The sequence below is a fragment of the Pseudopipra pipra genome, chromosome 13 (genome assembly GCF_036250125.1).
Source record: "Pseudopipra pipra isolate bDixPip1 chromosome 13, bDixPip1.hap1, whole genome shotgun sequence".
Lineage (NCBI taxonomy): Eukaryota > Metazoa > Chordata > Aves > Passeriformes > Pipridae > Pseudopipra > Pseudopipra pipra.
In genome coordinates, this window is record NC_087561.1 from 18,921,361 (window position 1) to 18,949,291 (window position 27,931).

The 27,931-nt window shown below is 46.6% G+C and overlaps 1 protein-coding gene across 3 annotated transcripts in view; it reads right to left on the reverse strand.

Annotated features, from left to right (window-relative positions):
* NEXMIF (neurite extension and migration factor) overlaps positions 1-24,092 on the reverse strand; it is a 172,600-nt gene extending 148,508 nt beyond the window's left edge. Inside the window, exon 1 of one of the 3 annotated variants that reach the window (XM_064670231.1) lies at positions 23,978-24,092. The gene's annotated coding sequence lies outside the window, so the exon portion shown is untranslated. Of the gene's footprint in view, positions 1-22,383; positions 22,658-23,161; positions 23,269-23,977 lie in introns of those variants that run through there. The other 2 variants (XM_064670228.1, XM_064670230.1) reach the window with 2 other exon arrangements.
* Between the last annotated feature and the right edge of the window lie 3,839 nt (positions 24,093-27,931).

Consider the following 27,931-nt stretch of genomic DNA (forward strand, 5'->3'; position numbering starts at 1 on the left):
TGGTAACCCTCAAGCTAAAGCCGATTAGGTTTTGTTACATCGGTCCTTTGTGTATTTTTGTGCTGCTGTACCAGTTAAATTGACCTCTACAGGCATGTGTGTTGCTTTTATCCTTTAATGGCTTCCCATTCCAAACCTAACTTAGGCTAAAAAATCAAAATAAATGAAAAATTCCCCCCTCCAACCTGGTGCATGTGTTAAACCCACCTGTGAAAGGGAGATGGCTGCACGGGAACCCCATGCACGAAAATCTAGGGAATGCCAAGCAATTAGCACCATGGAAGGAGGATGTGTGAGCTGTCAGGCGGGATGCTGGGGCTCCAAAATGGAATTACGGTCAGAAACTAGGCAGAAATGCCAGGCCCCAGCCAGCCCAGCTGCCCCACCAAACCATGCTGGGTCAGCCAGGCAAGGGCTGTGCCTTCCCCACCCTGCAGTAGTCAGGGATTAATGTTTTGCAGGAGACACAGACATTGCAAAGCACAACACAAGGAAAAAATTCTTCCCAGAGCTTCCTTATTTTTGATAATTGCTTGTAGAAGTCTGTAATCAGCTCTACAAATAAAAACCAGCAACTCTGAATGAAGTCCTTTGTAAATCCAACCATTTCATGTCCAGCAGAGCAACCAAGCCCAGAGTTGGTCCACATTTCCTCTCTGCAGCAATAATGCAACCAGCTGGCCCACTCTCTTGCTCTGTGTTCTGATTTTTTTTTTGAAAAAGCAGAGACCTGAGGAGTTTATTCAGGAGAAGTTGTATCCATCCAATGATGTAAAGGAGCCCAACCAGCACACCCACAAGCCCCCTTGGCTGGAAGGGGGCACAGCTGCCACCGAAGACAGACTCAAAAAAAGGAGAGACGGGAAAATTCATTCCAAATTTTCTCATGTTGAAACACCTCTATTTGCCCACTTAGAACAGCCCAACCTTAGGGAAACGTCACTGAGTCACTAAAGGGAAGTTTTAGCCATGTTCTAAATATGTGTATTTTTCTGGAGGAAGCAGAATTAGTCAGTTTGGCTACGGGCCATAAAACATAATTAGTTATGTGAAGTACACTAAAATATGTAACTACAACTGCTAATAAGAGTGTCCAGCCCCATAAATGATATGATGGGCAAGCAGCTGGGCACAGGCAAAATGCCGGAGATGATTCCCAAAGGAATTAGCACCTCTTCAGAAAGAGAATTCAGAAATTGCACTCTAAATAATAGCACACAGTGCTGAAATCAGTAAGGAAGGAGGGCAAAATGGTGCCTCTTTAGAACATGTGGAACATCAAAAAAAGATAGTTTGGGTCCTTTGAGAAGAAAAGCAGGAAAAATCTGCTCGCGGAGCAACAGCCTGTCTCCTGCCTTCAGGCGATTTAAGGATCAGTGGACAACAAACTTCCACTGGAGACACAACAGCCACAAGCCAAAACCTCCAGAAAACATCACAGACACAACAGCCAGTGGCCAGAACCCCCAGAAAACCTCCCAGACACAGCTGAGCAGTAACAAACCTGCAAGATACTAAAATAAAAGAATGGTGTATTAAGTGATGTGGTAACTGCAATTTGTCATTTAGCACCGTGAATCTATGGATTTTAATGACAGGGTCTCATTTACATTTAACAATCAGAGTACTAGAACATTTCTTGGGAACTGGGGATATTTTCTTGTCTCAGTAGGAATATATAGAAATTCCTTTCTGATTAACAACGGAGTAAAGGAGTTCTGCCCTCAAATCTCAGTCCCTTGGTTTCTGTCTAGAGCTGGATGAATATCAACACACCAAACTGCAATCCTGACAAGAAAGGAAAATTCAGCTGTTTGTAATAATTATGTATTTAACAATTCTTCCACAAGACTAACATTATAAAGCACCTTTCATTTTATTGTTCATTTATATCACACATCTGCTTTAAAAAACATTAGCAGCATATCTTGTTCTTAATGATACATTTTGGATGTGACTTTCAAAAGCGTTTACAGCAATTTAGGAGCATAAATCCCACTGATACTCAACAGTATTTGTGCCCTTAATGCCTTTAGCCATTACTGAAAATCTCATTCTTTTCCAGAGCTTTGGAGATATTCCAGAGGTCGTACATGTAGAAAGAAATGGCAAGTGTCATAAGGTATTTCATGTTTTACTGAAATGCTATGCAGCTTTAGGACAGGCATCAAGAATACTGAATACATGTATCTAAAACAATAATAGGAAGTTTAGGAAGCAGGGAAAAGTTTCAGTCAAAATTAGCCAATGAATTTGGGGATAAGGTTGCTCTTTGTTACATCCAAAGGAGCAAAAGTGGGATTCTCATTCTTTTTTCTTCCACTGGCTCATGGGGGGAGCTGCAATGTGACTAAACAGTTACAATACCACTCACCACCACATACCAAAACATCTTCTCCCTCTTAAACAAGAACAGTCAAAAGTTTAGGTCTTTGTTACAGCTAAATTAAACTGCTAAACACTTCAACTAGGCCATTTAAAATGCAAATTTTTGGGCAAGTCCTAATTAGCTTCCAGCAAGTACAAGAAAACCCAGCCTTGATTAACAACCACCTCACTACCTGCACCCAGTCACTGGAGATCAGAAATTGGTGTGCAACTGCAGAAGATTTTAAGTTCCAAGTAAGCATGCAATTTTACATGGACCAGACAATCAAAGAATCCCAGAATGGTTTGGGTTGGAAGGGACCTTAAAACCCATCCTGTTCCACCCCCTGCCATGGCAGGGGACACCTTCCACTAGCCCAGGTTGCTCCAAGCACAGTCCAGCATGGCCTTGGACACTTCCAGGGCTGGGGCAGACCAGTTTGCAGTGGCTCTTGTAGCTGTCACTGCTTCAGGTTTTCAAAGACCATAGAAATAAAAATCACTTCAACAAGATTCATGGATGAACATCCACCAGGGTCCTATTCCAAGGAACAGGTCAATCTCCCAGCAGCTGTATAGGAAACCTGGTTGCACTGCATGATTTGACAGGAACACAGAAGCTTTTTTTTGCCATATTAAACAACCTCTGCAGCCTGATTTTCATCACCCTCACTGACATCCATGGGAAGTGAGTACCTACAGCACCTTTACACAACTGGACCATCAACTTCCTCCTCTCATTTTAACCTTCTGTGAAAAAAGGATTAAGACTTGTTGATGAGCATCACCAGTACGTAACAGGGCCACAGTGTTGTTTTTGCAGCCAAACTGGCTCAGTTTGATGGATACCAGGAGCATCTAGCACTTGTACACAACTGCACAGACATGATGTTTCTGTGGTAAACTTCTATATACTGCAAAAAGAATTTTTAAGAAGCAAAGTGCACAGGAGTTTGTTCACAACAGACTTGAAAGCTGTAATGTTATTATGTCATCAAGTGAGAAGCGAGAGTAAAATAGAAACTTCCCAGTGAACACAAAGAAAAACTTATGCTCCAAACATCTGCTTATAAACTGCTTAGCATCAAGCTTTTTACAAGCATTTTTATTCCCTCCTGCCCCCCTTCCATGCCATCAGTTTTGTCTTGCTGATTTAATTTTTTTTGAACATTTGTGCACACTTACAAGTTTGACTGCATTACTTGCTTAAACCAACGACAAACTCTGGGAAGCTGCATTAAGGAAGGAGACAGACCATAATGAATTTTATGGGGGGTGTCTCTCTCTCTCTCTCTCTCTCTCTCTCTCTCTATATATATACATGCCAACATTACAGGCTACTGTATTCTGCAGAAGGGTCCTGCAGGCAGTCAGTCAGTCCTGCTCTGTGGGAACAACTCAGCTCCGGTGGCTGCCAGTGCCAGGTCACTCCCAGCACCTCCCCATTACCATCTGCAGTCTGAGACGCTGCCTCCATGCCAGGAACACAAAGGATAGAGGCAGGGGAAGCCAGGGAGACAAATCAAACAGCCAGGCAGTGCCCAAGTTTTCCTGCCAGCACCGTTCCAGGCCAGTGTGACCATCCAACCCCGCGTGGATCCCCACGATCTGCCGGTGACGGCACAGTCGCTGGAGCCGGACGGTGCTTTCCGAGCTGTGCAATTCCACAATCACCACCACTCCCTTTGCTTCTCCTTAAGAGCAGCTCTTGACCTGCCAGATGGTTAAACCCATTCCACAATACTCAAGAGACACCACGGCCAAAGAGCATCCCAGACTAGAACCGTATTTCTTGTAGACGGCAGAGTGATGCCCCCTGCACCTCCAGCTCTCCCTTCAGGCACAGCCCATCATGCCAAATTCTTTTGCTGTACTCCCTTTATGCCCGGGAGGGCTGGAAAGAAGACAGAACAGCAGCACAGCTGCAGAAGACAAGTGGTCATTCCTCCTGCTTTGGCTGCCATCTCAGAGCAGGCCAAGGAGTCCCAGGGCTGCACTCTCCCCCAAACCCGACGGTCTGGGTCAAACACACACATCTGGCAAGTGACTTCTAACCCTGATTGGAACTGCTGATCCGTATTAAACAAGCTGTGTATCGTTTCCACACGACCTTGATTCCTTCTCTTGCAGTTGTGTTCTGGACATACTTCAGATATAGTCTGAGACGCTCTCAAGAGAACACGCTCGAGTTGTCGAATCGAGACCTTGAACAGACTCGCTGCAAATACACTGTTCAACTCAATCCTTAATTAGGTTTCATTTTTTAAAGTAAGGCTTCAACAATTAGCTCAGAAGAAACTGTAAAAGCAGATGCCAGGCCACCAAGGACTTCTCCCACACACATCTCTCTACTGGCTACACGTTCCTACCCAGCTCCTGCAGTCCATCACCCGCCTGCCACCCAGCACGGACACTTCCCTGCCAGGAACTGCACTCCGAGGGAACTACGGACAGGAAAGAGAACTGACACCTGCTTTGAGCCAGAAAAGAATCGTATATCTCCTTAATGTCTCATCTACAAATGAGGGCTTTAATGTTTTCATAATTTATACTGTTTATGCACACAGTTTCATAAAACTCACCACTAACAACTCACTTCCATAATTAACTGAAGTAGGTGGAAACTGGAGTAAGGATTAAGGAGAGGTTTCATCAGCCTAACTCGTTCACTCAAAGGTGTCTTCAGTGAGCCATGTACCTTCCCTGTGCTGCCACTGCCCTAGTCTGCAATCCTGCTGCCGTGGGGAACAGGGAGTACTTGGCATTTTGGCACTTCCAGTTTGTTCTCTCTATTTGTCTGCATACAGACAGGACAGCCACCCATGGGAATTAGCAAAGGTTTGAGTTTTAAATAGTAATTTTAAAAACTCTCCTACAGTGTTTTGACTTTGTAAAACATAAAACTCCTTAGATAACATGCATAACCACTATGAACAACAGCTTAAAAAAAATAAAAATAAATCATGATTTAGGACTAAACCCTCTAGATTATCTAATCACACTATTTAATACCTTGTCTGTGCATTTCCTGCTCTGACAGGAGCCTGCCAGCCAGCAGTCCAAAAGCAACTCCAACCCAGGTCAGTCAGTGAATTGTTGCCCTGGCTCCACATGTTCCGTGGCCAGCACAGCAAGCCTGCGGTGGGGGGACTAACAACAAGGGTGGAAACATTCACTTTATTCCCTTCAAAACATAGAGCATGAGTTCAACTCAGTATTAAGTTCTGTAGTTGGCTTGTCCTCTGCCTTTTTCCTCCAGAACTCCAAGATGTTCAACCACGTACTCCATGGACACAACCCCCACGGCTTCCAAAACAACAGACAACTCCCAAACGTGCTGCTCTGCTTTCACCACGCTCATCTACACCAGCAGCCACTTCTAGAACAGCTCCAGACCCTTCCATTGAATTCTGTAAGAGCCATACTCCTACAGACAGGCAGATGCTCATATTCACTTTTCCTGAAGCATCTGTCTGAGAAGTGCTGATTTTAATGGTGTTATTTACAACTAACAGTGTTATAATCCAGACAAGCATGAGTTTATAGGTTTCTTTTCTGCAGTAATGTTTATCTGACAATAATTTTGTGGACCACATGTTTACAGAGCAGGGAAACCTGGTCACCAGTTTCCACTGAAGTCCCATTAAGTGGCAGGCAGTGGTACCACTGCTCACCGATCCTCACTTCTTCAACTCAGCCACCTGAAAATTCAGGTTTCCTCTCCTTCCTTTACCTTTATGTCTTGTTTTATTGATGTTACTAAAACTAGTCATCTTGTATGTATTTATCTGAAATCCCTTTCCACTGAGTTTCCATGAAACGGTCTCTATAACCCTGCTATTGTCTCATGACTTTTTTAAGCTTACACCAGTCACTCTCAGCCTGCAAAAGAAAACTGGAAAACTTAAACTGAACCACCTCAGTTCCCATTCAGTTCCAAAGAGAACCTTGTTTCTGTTCTTGCAAAACAGAAACGAATACTGGACAGTCCTGGACACCTAAGGCTGCCACACTCTCCAGGTGAATTAAAAATTAATTAAATCCCAGATTTTGGAAGAACAGTAAGAACTGTAGAGCCGGTTTTGTTAACCTTGAATAAATATCCTGAATAGGGGTAGTGGAAACACAAAGAAATCGTGGAAGAATAAGAAATTGTAAGAAATCATGCACTTAGCAAATGGTTTCTCTTTCCTGCACACATTTCAGGAAAAACAAGGCTCTCTTTGTTAAAATGAGCCTATTGCATCGCTGTCACAGCCAGCCCGAGCAGGGCACACTGTGATACCTGGAGCTTTTTGACTCTTCATAACCAAAGCCCTGCCCAAACCCAGCCAGCTCAGAAGGAATTGGCACAAACTACCAAAACCTTTTTGTTCCCCAGTTTGCTCCTGTTGCTTCCCCAGAAGGCTCCGAGCTCAGCACAGAGATCGCAGGAAGGCCGTTCTCACATGAGCAAGGCAAATGGACACTTCTGTATTTACTCACAGACTACACCTGCCCCTCACACTCACTTTAGTACCTACTATACTGTGTTTAAATGATATGTGGGTCTACAGGCACCTGGATTTGCATTTTGACATATTTACTCCAGTGCTGGCAGGTTTGATGCCTGCCTTCCAGAGGCACATTTTTAAAAATAGAGCAATAACACCTTGTTCTTACTTAAAAGTTTCTAAAATATTTGGGTAGACAGAGATCCAATTCCAGGCTTTAAACTGCCTGATAGACCTTGACAACAGGGTTGGCTTTTATGCATCATCTTGTAATGCAACAAATTTCACTTGAAACATCCTCACCTGTGCACCAAGACATGTCACTGTGATATAGAAAACCTGACATGGAAATAAAAATAAATTAATAAATTAGTTGCTCAGAGAACAACTGTCTGAAAAACACGTCTCCTATGAGAGACTCAAGGAGATAATCTTATTTTGTTTATTGAAAGGTAATTTAAGTGAGGAATAATTATGAAGTACAACTAATCAGGCAGCAAGTAATTCAAGAGTAGAGACAAAGGTATGAGAGCTGATAGCTACAGTCCTCCAATTTCAAACTGGAAATGCAGTTAATGAAAAGCTGAGATTCCAACCTGAAGTTAATATTCTACCTAGAACGATGGCATAGGAAGTTTTGAAGGTGTAACCTGAGCACCCAGTAACAGAAAACAAACAGAAGAACCTGACATTGCTCAGTTTTTAATGCCTGTGTTTCTGCATGCCTGCTTTTTTGAAGATCAGCGTCTTACAGAAACTCTCTCCCTTTTTCAAGCTCACATTGTTTGCTAACCTTTCTTCTCATCATTTAGCCTCATAATTCCCCCCTTTCACTTAGGCACTCTGCCGACGGTGTTCATGAAAATCCTCTGAATTCTCACCCTTCTCCTCCCTTTCAAACCCTCCACACACAGATATCTCTTCTTAACACACGAACATGTGAATCAACACAATGATTTGGCCACTTCCCATCAGGGAACATCACCAAAATCCAGAACAGATTTAGGAAAATACATTTTGAATTCCCAGCTCCCCATTCGGTCTCCCGGGCCAACAGACAGGTGCCCACACCTGGAGCATGACCTGACACTCAGAAAGCTGCCAGGACCAATTCTACACACTGTCTGGAGGTGCTTCCAGCCTACCAGCACAGGCTCTGTTCCTGGGATAGGAAACCAGTGTTTTCAATAAAACCCAGTCTCTCCTCTGCAGGATACAGCTCTCTGCATATATCTGCTAAAAACATCTCAGTATTTCTCCACCCCCTCCCCATGTTTCTCTTTTTTGTCAAGCTCTCCAGCATTTGTTCTGGGATCTAATTAAGGTCCCTTATCACCATGGCAAGAGGGGGGCAAGGTCTAACAAAACAGCATTAATGAACTGATTGTTTTCATTGGGCACACACAGAGTTCTAATCCCCAAGACTGGAACATATCTGCAGTTGGAAAAAAAAATTAAATCTAAAGGAGTCTGTGTTGTTTACATTTTTACAAGACTTTAACTAGAAGCCCTGTAAAACTGGCATAATCCAACAGCATCTCAGAACTTATTTTTAATGGGAGATTTATTCCTATTAGAACAGGCAGCTTCATTTGGTTTCCTCTTCCGAGCATATGCAGAACTCTCGCACCTACCACGTGACTCTCGTTCAAAGGGATGAGCTTCCCGTAAACTTCATTACTTAGATGCCATTTTATAGGTAATTCAGAACCTCTTCCCACCTTTCTGGGTTATTAAATCTATTAACATCCCAGGATACTGTTATGTAAGTACTGCTCATCTCCATTATGCAGCAGAATTAGACGAGAGCGATTAGAACCAAGTTTGCCTTGTTTCATCTCATTCTCTGTGTGAACTCAGACACCAGAAGCAAGACAACCTTCAGGGGATGCAGCTTTGATACTGAACAGAAAGACAAGCAAAGGAGAATGGAAGAACTCCATGAGTGGAAAGTAAGGCAGGCTGGTGAGGTGAGAGTTGTAAGGGAGATGGTGCAGTTTTCTTGTCCTGCAAGAGTAAATTCTTCTCTGCCCTCATTTTCAATTCAACTTCCAGTCACACCCAAGGATTTCAATACCACCTACAGTCAGCCTAGATGACCCCTTGGAAGGATCTCCTCCAAGAAATGTTTGGTTTAAATGCTACAGAAAGTGTTCCTCTTAACTCTACCTCCCCCTTGCTTTAGGTTCAACTGGCTTCCCAGATGCTTTTTGAAGAAACTGCTAAAAGAGGTTAATATTTTGACAAGAAATCAGTCCCGGCCACAAGTAATCTGCAGAAAGATCTCTTCACCTTTTACTAGAATAGGAATCTTGAAAATAGTATCATGAACATTTTAATTAAGTGTGCTAGCTCCTCTATGCCATTTAAAGGGGAAGAAGTTTTACAGCCCAAACTCTGAAGGTTGCCTTATTTTTTCAGCACTTCAGAGTATGCAACTGAGACATGTGGGGTCTGTTTCCCTCGAGGATCTAACAGCTGGCTGGTCCAAAAGGCTTCATCTGCACTTGCATTGGAACTATTTGTCCTCAGAGAACATGCCAGCAGTCACCACCCTGTCTCAGTGCTGGAGATAAGGAAGTATTTCTCTCTCAAGATGTCACCTCACATCTCCAGGTCCATCCCTCCGTGCTCCTGTTCGCCTGTCTGCTTCCCAGCTTTCTCTAGAGACACAGATCACACTGTAAGTGCTGGAACGATCCCTCCTGGTCTAAAAACCTTCTTTAAACAGCAGCAATGGTGGATCATTGCAAATATGTGTCAGTGCCTGTGTGACCCACGCCAGGAAAGCACAACCAGGAGGCTCCAGCAGCACAAGGCTTCTTGCCTCCTAGTCACATTCTGTGTAATAACACACATACTGAAAATCTGAGCCTTGAATGCAGGATAAAATACAGTGTTTACAAAGCAGGATGCATATAGAAGAGTCTAGGGATACAGCAAAAAAGCAACAGGAAAAATGTGAGGAAACTCTAACAGAAGAAGAAATATTTTTGCTAAATAAAAGGTATTTTTAAAGCTATACTTGTAATAATGCCCAGCACTGAGAGACTTCTTCAACACACTTTTCGTACCTTAACTAATTTTCACGATACTCCTGGGAAGCAAACACATCCATATTAATAATCCCATCAAACAAGGGGGGTGAGCAGGACAGACAAATGATGCCACTGTTGTATGGCCAAGAGAGAAGCCAAAGGCAGTGCTGAGGCCAGAGCTCAGTCTGTTGGCTCAGTGAAACCTCCTGAGCATTTTAAATGCAAACCTACTTCCCTTGTCAACTGTTCTACTGTCATCACACATTCTGGAAAATAAAAGCCCATGCCACAGATGGGGACAGTGACTTTAGCTCACTGCTTCAGATCCCATCTACTTGTTAAACACCTGCCGCCCACCTTGGTCCCCTGCCCTTCGAGACAGTAAAGTATCTTCTAGTGGGAGCTGTTCTGCTCAGAAGAGCATCAAACAATGCAAATAAAGCTCATCATATGTTGTTTGTTTCCCCATCCTCTCTGCGGGAGAGAAGCATGTGCAACAGTTGTGATGTTTTTTAATAAATCCATGTTTGCAGGCAGTGTGGCACAACAAGAACGCAACGTACAACTGCTAAGAACACAAATACCAGCATACGTGTTTATGGAGACGGCAAAGGCAAAGCAACACCCTCACATCCCAACCTGCCTTGGTTTTGTCACTGTCCTTTGCTTTCATTCATGGTCCCACTGACCTGAGCAAGCACTTGTTACATGACACACGTTTTTGACACAGTGGATTAAGACAGAAAGTTTTGCTGTGCCGAGGAAGCAACACTGCCAGGTGCAGTTTTATCTTGAAGCCTTGTTAGGTCTTCTAGCTATCATATGCACAGAGCACTTCCCTGAAGATGAAAATATTGAACTTCATTCAAAATTAAGCAGGAGGCTGACAAAATAAAGAAAAACTTGGCTGGGTTGCAGTGGGTACAGCACAATGGGTACAACCCATCTTTCTCTTCCCGGTCCCGCCTAAATGCTGAGGACTTCGTAGAATCACTTAGGTTGGAAAAGACCTCCAAGTTCAAGTCCAACCATTAACCCAGTGCTGCCAAGAACACCACTAAACCATGTCCCTAAATGCCACATTTTGGAGGTTGACTCTAATAATGTTTCTTGTACAAGAGTGCTCAACCTAATTTATTTCAGGCACAATTGTAATACAACTATTTTTTATTAAAACACAGAATTAGTGGCTTAATTAACAAAATAAAAATGGCCATGAAATTCAGAATCAGGGTATTCATCAGCAAATCAGTGATTTTTTGGCTCAAGCTCTCCCCAAATGTAAATTCACTTACACTGACAAATGCCATACAATTACAACTCTGGCCTATTGGCTAAATAAAGTCAACGTGATTCCAAAAGATTCAAAGGGCCAGGAGCTGGACTTGATGATCCTCGTGGGTCCCTTCCAACTCAGGATATTCTACGGTTCAATAAAATTCCAGAACTCCTGTGCTTACAGAGACTCTCTACCCTGCACATACATTCACAAACTAAGTACAATATATAGAGGTAGTAAACAGATTTGTAATGGGTGTCACTTATCCCTGTCAACTGCGCTGATGAATAACACTGCTAACATGGCTCAGATCGCCCACCAACTACAAATCACAGTCTTCCCATGTCCAAAAGCCACGTGCTTCTCCAATTATTGCTCAGAACTAATTGTCAGATGTCATTTTCAGTCAGCAGTTTCTTCTTCCTTCCTCCTCCTCCTCAATATATCCCTTTTCACGTGTTCCCCACAGCACCTGACTCGCTCAGCCATCTCCCTCCCTCCCTCCCTTACACACCCAGGCATCATGTCTTAGACCTAATCTCTCCTCACAGCTTTTGAGCAGAACTCTTCCAGGCAGCTGACATTTAAATAAGCTCTGTATTGACTTTCCCCTGCTGTATCTCAAGTCCTCCTTGTTTTCCTTATGTTCATATTCCGACTCAGCTGCCGCGCAGCTCCTTCCGAAGGTAACGGCAGTGCAGCTGGACTGATAATCAATAAATACCATCACCCTGCAACCCCTCAGAGACAGAGCCCACAAGGAGATTCCCCTCTCTTCCCATGCATATTCACTATTTTGGATAAACTTCAGGAAGCAGGAGAAGGTTTCTCCCAAATCTGCAGTATGTCTCAGACAACACGAAGCCTGTGAACTTTCCTTTAACTCCCATTAAACCGATACAACTTTTAATTAAAAAAGTAATTTTGAAAAATTGCTTGTGCGGTGCAGAAGGTGATGTTCACACAGCATCACTGATCCCTGGAGTTCCGCAGCCTTGAGTTTAATAAACTGAATTTTCAAAAGTAAACACAGCTTGCATCAGCACGAACCTTCTCTTTTAGCCTAATATTTTCCATCCATTCCTCGTTTAGCCAGAGGAGGAGGTTTTCAGAGCTCCACACGCTAAACATTGCATGGGTGTCGCTGGACTGGAAAGGGAGACAATTCCCAGACGCTGGAGCTTTGTCCAACGGCCAGCTGAGGAAGCCCTGCCTCTGATGGAGGGAGGGAGGCAGGGGAGACGCCCCTTCTCCCGTCCAGGGGGGCACATCCACACCCAGCACCAGCAGGGCTGTGGGACAAGGGGCTCCAAGCACAGCTGTGGGAGCTGAGGAATAAAGTCACAGCCCACCTGCTTCTTGGTGAAGGAAACTCCAGAAAATTTACACCTGAGCCTCTGCAACCCCACACTCACACAGCAAGCCCTGCCTCCTACAACTGTAAGTCAGGATTTATTTTGCCTAATTCATATTTCCTGTATCAGGTAACCCAGCAGGGGGGGGAGGGCAAGGGGCAGAACAAAAAATCAAACCAAAATATCTTGCCCTAGGCAGAAACAAGTAAAAAACACTCTCAGGTTTCCTTCTGTTTGTTTTTATAACTGTTTACCTGGTCTTTCTGCAAGTTCTTGTAAATGAACAATTTGACTTATCTTTAATCCAAGACTTCAAAAAGATGCTCCATGACAGTAGGTGCCATTTCCCCCTTTTCTCTCCTCTTTCCCCCTTATCAATTTATCCCAATTATCCTATTGCCCAGCACACAGGCACAAATGAGTGCTAGGAAGTGAAGATTCTTGGGTTGGTTTCACAACTGCATTTTTAGCAGGTCATTAATTGCCCCATGAGCTGGTTTGCTCCTCTATACAACAGGAGAGTTGGGTTGTGCAGCTATATCCATGGTTATAAAACAAATACTCTGTGAATCAAGGCACACTCTGCTCATCTGAAACACCAGGCATTCTGTTACTATATAAAAATAAATATAACATCGACCATTTTCACTCTACTTCCATTTCTACTATTTTAAAACTTCTAATGTTGTCAGAAATACCAAAAGGAGAACATTTCATGTTCTCATGCCCATTCCACCAGGAAATGATAGGCCTGAATGCAATTTTTTTCCTTCTGCTGAAACCCAGCATATTTCTAACTGTATCTCCTCACTCAAACCTTCACAAGAAAGCAACTTTAAAGGTGTTGTTTGCAGCTGCAGTGACATAAACACTGAAACATCCAGTACCACCCATGCTGAGCGAGGTATTTCCTCTTCACATCCCTTAACTCTAAGCATCACCACTGATTATCCTGCAAATCTTAATTGTGGACAACGTTTTATTAAATATACATTTGGATTTGGTCTCAGTTCCACAAATATTTAAGCATGTGCCTAAACATTAAGTACTCCACCAAGTTCAGATTTTAGGCTGTCTGGTAACACATTCAACAAACTCCAGAAGATAAAACACATTCATTCTTTATCTGAAGAGCTCCACTCCACAGATCAGCCTTTCAGAGATGTGCCAGCTTCGACTCTAACAAGCTCTTCACACTTTTTTAAGACTAATAGGCTCCACATATTCATCTCCAAAGGGTATAAATTCCCTTCCTCTCTTTCCCTTTTAAATATGTCAGGCAACATTACAAAAAATAACATCTGTGCCACAGTTATGCAATAAGCAGCACGAGAACCATGAAACTGCACTTAATAAAGAGTGGGCTGAATTAAAAAATAAAACAACAGCAACAAAAAAAAACCCAGGAAAAGAAAGTTTAAAAGTTCACTTTTAAACCTTGAGATTAGGAAGGTTTTCAGCACTACCTCTCCTTCTCTTCCTTGCTTATTCTAAACTCCCTGTTCTGCTGTCCTTCTTCATTGGCTATTAATGGGAGGCCTGACTATACAGGCCATGAACACAGCACCATCAGGCTGAATCCAGGTGGAAAGGGCTGAAGCACTCAGTAAGAAGGTGAAGAATCCCAAAAGTGGTTTTACTATGTGTGTACATTTTGTCAGAGTATAGCAACAGCACCATATATTCTTTTCTTGCAACGCTTAGCAAGCCTTCTCTTCTCATAAATATAGGTCAACAGAGCTAAACTCTGTTTTTGCCTCAACTCCCACTTTAAATGCATAAAAAATTAGATTTTTTAGGGAGCAGAATGAAAGAAGTGGTGTATTTCATGCTATTATATACCCAGCCAAGGATCCCAAAGGCTTTGTTTGGGCTTTAAAAACAAAACAAAAACCCTTGGCATTTGTCAGACTAAAACCATTTTTCTTTGGTCTTTGCACAACCATCCTTTCCAGATTTGAATAAACAACATCAAACAAATTATTCTGACTTCGATTACCATGCAATCAATGCACAAGAGTTGTTCAAGGAGAGACAAAGCAATGTGTAAAACTCCTGGGGACTCCAAGGAGCTTCCTGCATAGCCACCATCAGATCTGGAAATACTCATTCCAGCCTCTCCACTACCCTCTTGTTATTTAAGCAGCCTTATATTGCCCAAAAAAGAAATTACTCAAACAGCACAGAGATCAAGTTTAGGAGCCACCACCACAAGGTATGGCTGTACCCATAAACACATGTGAGGGGACTGAAGATATTAGCAAAATAACAAAAATACTGAGTTAAACACTGAGCTACACATCAAGTTTTCAACCTGACTCTTCATTTACTGCCACTTGCAAATGTAGGTGTGATTTAACACAGCCCCTTCAGCAAATGCCCAGGCCTAACTAAATAACAGAATATAATATATAATAATATAATTATATTTATTATATAAATACAACATATTTTTACATATATCCTGCAAATACAGTAATATCCTTAAACTCTCTTTTGTTTTAACATCAGCCCCCAGAATGCAGGGTGAGAACTCACAGATGATATTGTCAGCTGCAGATTTTAGATATTTTATGTTTATTACACATTGCAATGGGAAAAATAAGCCCTATGCTTTCACATTAGGTTCAAGGCCCCACATTAACCATTTCTGATACAATATTTGGACTCCACCAGGCACAAACTTACTGATCACAACCCAGATGAGGACTTTTCCACTCCACACCTGGCAAACAGCTTCAAAGCACAACTGAAGCAGCATTTTCCTCTTCTCCCCATCCCTGAAGCTGAAATGTCACATGTACTATGTGCTCCAGCATCACCACCTACCCTTCCCAGGAGCCACCTTCCTCCATTCCCACTCTTGGCTCTTTGCTGGAGTTGAGAGGGTTGGGGCTGTTTCGTTCTTAAGCCGCTCATTTTGCAGAACGTCCCCTCCAGACCAGCTGCAGTGGTTAAAAAGTTAATCCAAGATGCTTCTGAATTCATCCTGAACTAACCTTTAGGAAGTCTTAAACCTGTCCTAGTGTCTGTGGTGAGGAATCCAGCATGCACACTGGCTCTGTGCGTGCAGAAGCAAATACCATGAACAAGAGAGGAAGGGAGGATGTGGTTTACAGGGAAAAAAAAAAGCAGAGAGAGACTGGGATACCAGGGTTTGCTTCACACATGAATTGGAATCAGTAATTCCACACACTAGCAACCAGAACCAGTAATTCCATACAGCAGCAACCACATAACAGCCGATGCATCACTCAACAGCTGACTCTACCTCCAGCTCCGCAGCACAGCCAATACTCATCTTTCCTGCAGAGCCAGAAATGCTTCAGAAGGGGGAAATCAGCACTAACCCCTGTTGATCATTAAGCACCAGATCTTAAACAACCGTCTGCAGAAGAAGGGGGAGCTGTAAGTAGCACTCTCAGCTTCACTCTGTACACAGACATAAACTACAAGCTGAAGGTAAACCCCGACACACGACTTTGCATTGCCCAATACAGTGATAAACTGTGACACTGAGCCATCAACCCAACCAAAAATTCACCCTTCCAAACCAGAGACTTCTTGGAAATACACTGGACTGCCTGGCCTCCCATTCACCTTCTGAAAGGCTGGCATTTGGAACTGCTGCTGAGGAAGGCACCGCTCAAACCCAGAAAGCAGCAGGCAAGGAATGAGCACAAATTAACGAAAGAAACAGGCAAAATAAACAAAACTCTTTTTCCTGCAGTACAGACTCTCCATCAAATGATAAGCTAACCAGACAAATAAGACAATTAAGTAAGTAAAGGTTACTGGGTTAGGACAAATTATTTGTTCTGCGGGAGGTTTCAGCTGACGGGTTTCTCTGCATTTGCCACGCCTGGCTGAGTTTACACCACGTGGCTCCTCTGCTTCCCAGAAACTCGTAGGCACCGTGGGCTAGTAATGGTCCTAAATGCCACTATTATACATTAGCCATGCTGCTCGTACCATAATCTGCTGAATTTCTGCCCAAGTTGGCACTGAATGCTTGATGTTCTTCAGAATTAATCTCCCACACACAAAGAATCTAAGACGAGTCACTACATGGACAGGTGATTTTGATACAGTGGATTTTCTCAGAGACAGACATAAACAAACCATGGGAAATGACTGTGTGCTGCTCCCTCAGAGCCAGCGGTGGCAGGAAGGCGGGAGTTTGCTTGGTTGCTTTAATACGAGCTGAAAAATTGGGGTCTGCAGCACTTTCCCTTCTGATCTTCCCAAAAATTCCGCCCATCCTTCCACAGGCACGGCTATCGATGAAGTAAACCTGTCCATGTAATGTAGGCAGAAGCACCAAAAGAACCCACCACATCACAACTTTTTGTAGCTAAAATCATCCCACTCCACAACAGTTTTCTCCACACAAATGAGAACGGAGACCACCCTGAAGAAGGCAATTTTCATTTTTACTCTTGAGGTTCAGAGAGGGCCAAGGTTACCATTCTGTGAAGCAACATGAAGTAAGACCAAGCATCCACCTGTTTTACCACTAAAATACCAGCATGACCCTTAAATTCATAGTCAGAGTATATTAGAACACGACCTTGCAGGCTACCAGAAAAAATGCTGCTCGCTGGCCAAAGAGACACCAGATTCACCTTGTACTGGTTAAATTCCCACCCACACCCCTTGTTTCCTTGAAGCAGTTACGTATTGCTCTGAAGTTATTCAACAACTGTGAAGGTCAAGTATTGTCCTACCTGGCCACTGCCAAACAAACACACCTTTCATGTCAGCCTGTGCTTCAGCCACAGGGGAAAACCACAATGAATTAGTAGCAAAGGCTACACACCTGGTCTGTAGAGCACAGCTGGTGCTTGCAGAGGGTCTAACTGACCCAGCAAGAGACCTGAAAGTTGGGGCCAATGCAGTGGATGGGAAAGAAATTTTTTTTTTTTTTTACGTATAAAACTCATAGTTTCAGCTAAAACACGAAAAATTAAAAAAAGAGCTTCACTGGCACTTCTGAAGAATAAAAAAAAGGATTTGGAAGCTTTAGATTTGAAGCTTCACAAGCTTCTTATGAAAAATGCAAGCTTTGAAAAACTTCTGAAGAATTAATATTCTTACTTTGGGCTCTTCTACTGCCAACGGACTACAGATGCTGTAACTAATAAAAAATAATTAATGCCAATAAACAGGCCCTTCATAAGGCTTCAGCTTCTCTCCTTCATCAAAGACTCAAGTCATTCATTGGGACATTACACAGGAAACAAAATTCATCCACAGAGCTTGTCTTTTCCACATTTGATTTTTCTGTGCTGTAACTCACAGTCAAAAACCTTCCAAGTGTGAGGAAAGAAATTTGATTTTTTTAATAAGGACACAGCTCCAAAAGCAACTCCAGAGCCTGGCAGAGACCTTCCCTAGAATGGAACTGAGAGCTGGGAGTCTGTGTGCCAGCCCTCCAAAGAGCCCAGGTCTCAGGTGAGAACAGGAGAAGCGCTCATGAAAGAACCAGGCAGGTTCTCAGCAGTGCTCAGGTGAGCTCCACCAACGCACACCCTGGCTTTCCTGAAAGTCTGGCCATGTCCTGCAAGATTCACAAGAGCTGATTTTTCTGATACCCTCCAACTGACCATCCAAATGCCCCCAAAAATGCAACAGTCTCAGAGCATCAGGCACCTCCTCACCAGATTCAACACGGCAGGAGGACAGTGACAATGCTTGGGTTTCAGCAGGTGAGAAGCTCCTTACCCCAGGAGAGAAGGGAGGTAAAACATTCCTCAGCTGTTTTGCTTTATTTTAGAAATCCTGACACTTCTCTCTCAGAGGGACTGGGTGGAGAAGGGTGTATCAGCTCCAGACACCAGCAAGAGACACCACAGAGCAGGAAGGACGCCCTTCACCCCACGAACCCGCACCCCGCGCACGAGGAGCCCTGCTGTGGAACACAACCCTGCGGGAGCAAGGTAAGAAAGCTGATAAGCTGGCAAAAAAACCTAACTGGTGTCTAGGCCAAGCGTGCAACCCCTGCTGCTCTTGTCAGCTTCAATGGCACGCTGCAGACCGGCACTGCAACGCCAGCCAAGGTGACATCCAGAAGTCAAAGCTCTCTCAAGACAGAGGCACTCGTGGTCTCAAGCCTGAGGAAAACAAAGACAGTGATCCCAGGAATGACAATGACAATTCAGAGGGGTGTTAAAACTGATTTCCTAAATTAATGAGCTGGGCTCCAAGGAGAAGCATTGCCAGCCCTGTCGGTCCAGAAGACTGTGGTCCTACCCTCCCCCAGGGCAACAGCAGTAAATCTGGATAAGAAGACTGATCAGAAACTTCTAGTGACACATCCACCCATATTTTGAAGATATGGCAAAAACCAAAGAAATAGAAGATCAGTGAAAGGCAACAATTAGCCAGCAGAATTTTCTATCATGGGAGACTATTGAGACAAGAGCTTAGATAAATTAAGCAAATAGGGCATCTTGTAGTAAAAAGCGTTTTCAGAGCTTTGTAAAGGCCAAACAAGACTGCAAATGTGAGCTCAGACTGCTGGGCACAAATTACCTTCTGAATACTTAAGGGTCAGAAGAAAACGCTGCCCAGGGACACCATCCCCCATCGCTGCCCTCTCCCAGATCCCCCCACAGCCAGACCCCTCCTGTGACTGGAGGGCACTGGGCCACAGCCCTGGATTGCTCCCAGAGCTGACGTAGCAGTGCAGACACAGAGCCACCTCATACGTGTCACTGTTTGGAGCCTGCATAATCACCCAGCTCAGCCCATGCAGGAGCAACATGAGGAACACCTTCTGTACAGAAGAAATGCTTGAGATTTAAAGTTTTAACACAAGCTAACAAACGCCAGGGATGAAAGAAATCCTGGGATGAAAGATCTCCATGACACCTGCTTTGAATAAAAAGACATTGCTACAAAAATATCACAGACCTGCTGGTCTAGAGCCTTTGCTACATGTCATTCCCCAGACATCAATTTGCAATAGAGGCACACAAAAGCAGCATTACACAGATTACATGCTACTCCCCTGAACTGCAAACAAAATCCACCCAGCGCTACTGCCACAGTCCAAAGCACCACTGAACCAAAGCCACCTTCTCCTGCTGTTCCTAAGAGGACTTTGTAAGGATAAGGGGTCAATGCTCGTTTGCAGAGCTGACAGCTCCTCCTGCAAACTTCGCTCCGGCTCAGCTTTGCCCAACACTCCCCATTTTTCCTTATGTCCACAGCCAGGGAACTGGTGGTGCCAACCCCCTGGCACTGAGAGCAGGACAGGTTATCCCCAATTTCTGCATCTTTCAGGCAAAGCCCACGCCCACACCTGGATGCTCAAACCAGTTCATCATCTTCAGCATCTGTAACTCCGCCGCTTTCTGCACAACACAACACATGGTAATGACTTAATGTTTTGTTGCAACGGCACCCAGGAGCCCTAAAATCAAAAAATCAAAAGGCTGAGATCCCACCACGCCCCTCACACCACATCCAGGAAACAGATCAAGTGGGTCCCTGTACTGGAACAGCCCAAACCCCCCCACAGGTTATACTGCGGGTGTGTACGACCAGCTCGAAGGAAAGAGGGAAGAGCAAGGTACCAACAAAACATGGTTTGCTCAGTTTTATGCCACATGGCTCATTTACTCACTGCTGGCAGCTTCCACAAAATCAGGCTCGTCAAGCACCTGACTGTATACACAGGTAATGATTATAAAGCCAACTCAAGCGGGGCTAAAAGTACACAAAGATCTAGCATAAAAATAAAAAAAGTGCAATCCTCTCCCAGGTGGAAAACAGGACTTTGAACGTAACAGGTGGATTATGTAACAATTATTTTGCTCCCAATTCTCAAAATATTATTTTTAAAATACCCTCACAGACCAAAAATCGTCATTACTGAGAAGCAATAGCGAATTTACTCTGTTTAACATCCAGAGTTACCCATCTCTCCCAGGGCCAACGACAAACTCAGCTACGACAGCATCTGCACAGCCCCCATGCGAGGACTAGGGCAAAGCCTGGAGTATCCACAGCTCTCCTCCCTGGATTCTGCCCAAGGAAAAGATTATTTCCTAATGCTGCTTTTTGTTTGTGACAGGGCATAAACTTCATGGGGACAGTTCTCTGTTGTGCCTGGGGAAAGCAGCACAGCTGGTTTGTCATCACTCCGGCTATGATGGAAAGGCCTTAATATCCAAAAAATGCACCTCGCATCGATGGTTCTGTCCCACACCAAGGATGCCAACCTGAGCTGGACTCTTTTGTTTGAGAACACTTTCTCCCCAAGCCTGCGGCCTCCTTGGTCCTGCAAGCACATTTGAGTCTTTTCAACCTCTCTTTGCAGAGACAGGAAAAAGATACACACGTGATCCATCACAAAAACATCCATGAGGCCTCACCATCTCAGAAGAGGAGGACACCATCAAGGCACTGCCCTACACAGACATACTCCCTGTCCCAGCTGTAGAAGTTAAAACCCACTGGCCACAATCTTTTCCCTATTTTTCAATCTGAAAGAGACTCCTCAGCATTCAGAACTCAACATTTAAGTGGACTGCTGGAGCCTTGCCTCCAAAAGGCAACAGCAAACACAAAAAAGCAAAAACAAAACCAGAGAAATCCCCCCTCCCCGCCCCCAAAGCCGAGCAGAGGGTGAGGTGCAGAAAGGGGAAGGGGCCCGAGGAGCTCGGGGAAGCCGGCCGGGTGCTCCCCTTTTCTGCCTCCCTTTTATTCCTGCTGAGTGGAGTAACACTTGAACTGGCTCTCTTTATTTGCAGCCGGATATGCGCTTTCAAAGATACTGTACTACTGTGTAGGCCAAGCAGGGACTCTCTTTCTTCCCTTGGTTAAGGCTTTTGGGAAAATAATTATTCACCAGAACTGCCATCGTGAACAGAGCAAGCTAAATCAATGTAGCTTTGTATGGGCCATTGCCACTGCAAAGCAAATACTCCATCAAGACATGGATCAGTGAGAATTTGATCACTAGGAATCCTTATGCACATCTTTGTGTATTTTTAATATCCACCTTATTACTTGGCGTGCCCCTTCCCTCCCCACGCTCCTGCACCCCACCCTCCCCACGGATTCATCTTGTGTCGCTGGCAGCTACGGGGCTTGGCCATGAGATTCACATCAGTAAAAACATCTTAAATACACAGGTTTATTCTCCTTAAAAAATAATAATAAAGCATTGGTGCAGAGCAGATTTATTCACTGAACAGGTTGATTTATTTAACAGACCTGACATACATCAAAACCTACTACAGGCTTACATAATTGTTATCCATTTAGCAGGTCTGGTTTTTTTGTCAAGTATTTGTTTTTCAAAAGTGATTCACTAAAGACTGCTGCCTTCTGCACAGCTCACATACCTTAACAAATGCAGTCTTGCATGGGGTATTAGCTGGAGTGACTTTAAATTGCATCCTACCTGCTTGAGTGCTGCCGTTATTTTTTTTAGTCTCTGTATTATTCCACTACTAAACCGCACCAAAAAAAAAAAAAAATAAAAAAAAAGACAAACAAGAAGCACGAGCGCGTGTAGAGCCACAGCCGAGCCCCTTCCCAGCAGAGCCTGCCGTGGGCTCGGTGTTACCGCAGTCCCGCCGTAGCAGCGATCCCAGCAGGTACCTCCGGCCCGGAGTACCAGGATGTTGATGGCTGCACGGAGCTCTCGGGGCCGGCGTGGGGCAGGAGGGACGAGCAACGCGCCGGGCGGAAGCGGGGAAAACCTCCGGGAGGATGGAAGGACCACAGAGCCGTTTTGTTTTCCCGCAAAAGGCTCATTGAGGCCTCGGCTCGCACAGGCGCACCGCTCCCTCCGGCCTCACGCATCCACCCACGGCCGCGAGCCCCCAAATACGCACCCATCCTGCGCGGGTCCCCGGCGGGAGGCGGAACCCCCAGGAGCATCCCCGAGAGCAAACGGATCGCCCTGGCGTTCATCGCCGGTCCCTCACGGCTTGTTTGGGTTCATCTGTCGCACAGTGCCTCGCTCGCTCATCGCGGAGCCGAGGATCTCATCCCCCCCTCGCTCCAGCATCCTCCTCGCACACACACACCGGGCACATCGCGGGGCTGGGGGATGGCAGCGCCCGGGTACCGACCGCACGGACCCGGCGCTCCGCCGCCCGCCAGACAGATGGTTAATTACATTCACAGCCGCATTTTGCGCTGGGATAGAGTTTCAGACAATGAGCCAGTTTTATTTGATTAGCCAGTTCTCTAGTTTAATGCGCGCAGTGACAGCTACTCCCAGAGCTGGGGCTTTTTTTTTTTTTTTAATAAAAATAAAAATCCCCATCCCCCCTCCTTTTATTATGTTTTTGTTCTGGCCGAGGCTGAAGTGAGCGGCCCCCGCGGGGGCCCCGGAGGGGACCCGCTGCCCCCGGGCCCGGCGGGGCGGCGCCCCCGCCCAGCGCGGCACCTGCCCGGGGAGGGGGGGGGGATACGGCGCCAAGTTGCCGCCCCCCCGTAACCTCAGACCACCCTCACACGCACACACCCCCCGCAACTTCCCCGCAGGCCTCCGCGCAGGCCGGCGCTGCCATCCTGCCATCAGCATCCCCTCCTCCTCCTCCTCCTCCCTGCCCCCGCGGTGCCGGGGGGGGTGTGCGGATGCGGCTCGGCCGCGGCGGGACTCACCTGAGCGCGGGGCCCGCGCTGGAGGGGGTTCCCCCCGCCCGGCGGGCGCTCCGGTGCCGCGGCGCTCAGCGCGGCTCCTCCATGCGCCCGGGGCCCGGCGCGCGCAGGTGGACGCGCCCGCCCCCGGCCCCCGCCTCCCGCCCGGCCCCCGCCCCTTCCCCCTTCCCCTTCCCCCGCCGCCGCCGCCCCACGGACGGGCCCCCCGGCCCCGCGTCCCTGCGCAGGGACGGGCGGAGGGCGGGAGGGAGGATGGGGGGGGGCGGCTCCCGCCTCGCCTCGCCCCGCTGCCGCCTCCTCCTCCCGCTCGCCGCCGCCGCCCCCCCAGGCCTGCGCCCATTCAGGAGGTGCCGGGCAGCGCCAACGCTGCCATTGTTCGCTCGGAGCGGCACCGGCTCCCGCCCGCTCCCCGCATCCCACACACAGACACACGCACCGGGAGCGCGCACCGGCCATAAAGGGCGCGCGGCCGCGGCCCCGGGCCCGGGCAGGTGCCGGTGCCGCCCCGGGAGGGGAGAGCAGAGCGCACCTTCGGCGGGGATGCGGCACCGCGGGCAGGCGGGGACGGAGGATGGGCCCCGCCGGGAAGGGAGAGAGGGAAGGGAGGACGGGCCGGGCCGGGCCGTGCCGGTGGGGAAGGGACAATGGGGACGGCCCCGGGGGCTCAGCCGGAGCCCGGGAGTGAAACTCGCTCCCAGCGCAGTCCATCCGGTTTAATTCTCTACAGTGGATATGGAAATCACCTTAGGGCTTGCAACAGCCCGTCTGATGTGTTTTCATTATCAGATTAATAATAACAGCGTCTAAAAGTATCTTTACCTTCAGATGCCCATTAAGAGGAGGAGGCTGCCTCATCTCAGGATGGCTCCGGACTTGCCGAGATGCCGGGCACGCAAGGGAAGGCAGGGACGCACCAGACACAGCCTTTTGCAGAGCGGGAGGGCGACAGGAACAGGCAAGGCAGGAGCCCACACCTACCCAGTGGGGGAGCTTACAATATACAGCCCTTTTCGCAGGACCCCCAGGGCAGCTCGGAGTCCTGCAGCCCCGTTTCTCTGTGACATCCTCACGCGTGCACCACGGGCCAAGTTACTGCACTGGGGACTGGAGGAAACTTTTGTTATTCCATTTCTGAAACAATATGGTTTAACAAATAGAAGGCAAACCAGACACACCTATTTTGACTGCAATGGAAAAAATGCAAGTTGAGTATTAGCCTTTTATTTCATTTCACTTTGATATTTAAGAGGGGTTCCGAGTTTTAAGTTACCACTTGAGTTCACGTGAAATTTTGCTGCCTTTGCATCTTAAACAACAGGTACAGTCTACAATATTGATTAAGTAATACTGTGACTAAAATATTAAAGTATCAAGCACTTTAGTCCTTTTTCCCACAGCAGTGGAGACCCCCACACATGCAGTAATGAAACAGGAACAGCACATGGAATGCTCTCTGAATTCAGAACACCTTACACATCAACCTGCAAAATAAGCAACTAATCTCATTTGTCCTTCATTAAGAGTGGTACCCAGGACATGCCATACAGCACATGTGAATAAATTATTGATTTCCACTGTGTTAGAACTCACAATTGAAGTTATACTCTGTTGGAGAAATAAAGACCAGCAGTAAGTGATTTGACCAAGGCCACAGAGTGAGGCAGTGTCATAGTGGGAGCACTTCCCAGTCCTATCCTGAGTTAAGGTTTTCCTCTCCAGCCTCACCACATTCCTGTGGGAATTGCACACTTCAGTCCCTGTACCTTTACATACTTGTAATGCTGCATTTTATTTCACTTCCCCCCTCCTTCTCTTGATAGAAAGATTCAATTAATATAAATCAGGGTCAGGTGAGACAGCACACCTGGCAGTGCTCACTAAAATAAACACACAGGTGGTGGTCATGAACTGCTTTCCAAATGTCAGGAACTCAGGGCGGTTCTGCCCTCAGTCTCTGCCCTGGCACACTCACGTACGGGCTGGTACCTTCCAAAGTGCCACCAAAGGCACACAAGTAAATCTGGCAGCTCCTCTGCTGAGGCACCTCACGGGGCAGGAATTACATGGCCAGAAGCACTGGGACACCAACACCTGGTCAGACCCGCCCCAGCTCCCTGTGCCTTTGGAGAGGAGCCGGCAGCTGTGCCTGGGGCTGGAGGTGATGGCAATCAGCTGAGTGTAATCACCAAGGTAAGATTAGACCTGAGCGTGGGGAGAGCCTCGTGGAGATGAAAAGACACATTCAATTAAATGAGTGTTGCACCTGGATCCAGTTTAGAAGGCGACAACCCAAGTATTTATTTAAGTGCTGTAGTTTAGAGGGAACACAAACATTTTAAGGCTCAAAGATTATCCTTGGAGCTGTGATACAACATAATGCCTTTAGTTTCAGTTGTCCACACCCCTCATTTAAGGTCCTTCAGTTACAGTAAACCACCACAATACTGATCAATTGGCAGCACAACATTCTGCACAGCATCCCGGCCGATCTGAACAATTAACAGTCTGTGCACTGGGATCTCTTCATGAACTGCCACAAACAGATGTGGAGGGTGCACTGACATGATGGAAGCACAGCTACATACCTTGGCTGGGTATTAATTTTCCAGGCTGTCAAATAGAGACTCACAGGTGCGAGAACAAGGTGCTAAGAAAGCTCCTTTTGGCAGGAGGAGATGAGCAGCCCCCCGAGCGAGGAGTGATTGCGGTGCCAGCCCCGCCTGGCTCTGCCCTGCTGCTCCTCCTCGCTGCCCTCCCACCCTCTCCGGTACCGCCCCGCTGCAAGGGCATCACAACCACTCACCACAGCCTGTGCCACGGAGCAGAGCAGACATTTACATCTGGCATATCCTTCCAACTGTCTTCACACAAAATCCATGTGCCCAGACATGGAGCCTGTGCTTGCTGGTCTCTCTAGGAAGCAGGAGTTGGGTCTAAAGTAGAAAAATGTGGGTTATGGCAAAAGGCCAGTGCTGTGGTTGTTTCCAGTTCTCCAAGTGCCCATTTCCTGATCATTCCTTCTTTCCATCGTCATTCTTTCTTTGGTGCATGGGACCTTCACTGCAGCACACCCAATAAGCATTAAATCCTTCATTTGGCATGGCCCAAATAATTTCTGCCATACACGGTCCCCCCGCTAAACCAGAGGTTCACCACAGGGTTCTGTTTTGCCTGTGGCACAAGTACGACACAAATGTGACTTTCAAAGACCTCAAATCCTACCCTCTCAGGTGACCCTGGAAAAACATGGTTCAAGCAGAAGGCTGCCCAGGTGATGTGAGCCTTAAAAACACACCGGAAAATGCAGCAGGACAACGGAAGGCATCACCCTCCTATCCCATTCTACTGCAGAGGGCTGGAGAGGATTTCTTCCCTTTGTCAGCATTCCAGAACCAACTTCTGAACAAGAACAGTGTAACATACACTGCTGGCAGTAAAGGGAAGCACTCTGGGAGGCAGGACGGGGTTTTGATTCAGGTGAGTGAAGGACTCACCCTCTCACCTCCCCCTTCCTTCCCAGGTCCTGATGTGCAATTCAGAACCATCCCTGTGCTGTGGGCAATAACGCTGAGCCTGCAAACAGGGAGTCCTTCTGACTGAGGCTGAAGCAATTCCTCAAGAAGAAACAAAGCTGGAACCATGAACTGTCACAGGCTGAATTTCTCCTTTCCTCTCTGGCACACCTGGCAAGCCCTAGAGCTTTGTCAAAAAACCATCCCAACCCCCCCAAAGCAGCTGCTCAGCGTGAACCCCCCTGGCTGCAGACACACTCCCCCAGCACTCCTGGCTGTTTGCAGCCCCTTCTCGCAGCACTGTCCCAGAGGAGCTGCAGGAACAGTGCTGCTGCTTAGTCCACACCTTCTCTTGGCCCTGATGTTCCACACACACTCAGGACAAGCTCAAGGCTGTCGCTGACCTTGCTGGACAAGACAAATTTCCAGCGGGCCTGACAGAGCTCTGGAGGGACAGAAGGTGAGGAGGGTCCCTGAGGAGTCTCCAGGCCTCTCCATTCCTTGACAGGCTCTTGGCTCCACCAAACACCCAAAAAACACCCAACCCTGCCTTGCAACTCCTTCACAACGCTGAAAACCCCACTGTTCAAGTCAGACAGTTCCAGCAGGTTCACAGCCCCCGAGGCTGCCCTGGCCCCACACAACATTCAACTGCTGCTGGCGGGCTCTGATCCCCCCACCCTGGTCCCCCCATCTCCCTCCCAACATTTCAACTTCAAACTGCAAATCTCTCTCTACACTGTGCATTTCTCTTACCACATTTCCATGGCCAAACCCCTCACTACTGGTGGCTTCTGAGCAGCAGGAACCAAAGCTAAGAAAAGCTCCCACTTGTGCCTGGGCCAGGGTGAGTGCTCTGCAGACAGAAGGCTCTGTGTGCTCTCACTCCCTTGGCAGGAATAACAACCTCGGCCACTTCAGGGGAGGTGACTGGATTAGCAGGGGAGAAAGGAGAAAAAAAAAACAGAAAGGGGAAAAGAAAAGCAACCAGGAACAACCAAAGAGGCTCGAGCGTGGCCTGGTGTATTTGCAGTGAGCCAGAGCACAGGTTAGAACAAAACCTGGAGAAGGCAAAGGGATCAGGACATGACAAATCTAAAGCTGCTGTGGATTCACTGTAGGTTTGATCTACTCACAGGCAGTAAATCCATGGCCCAGGCGAGGCCTCTGCTGTGCACTGGGCTGATGAACTGCAGAAGGGCAGGAGAGTTTCTGGGTATCCCAGAGTCCAAACCCAGGTGCTGCTTTGGCCGAAGTGGCT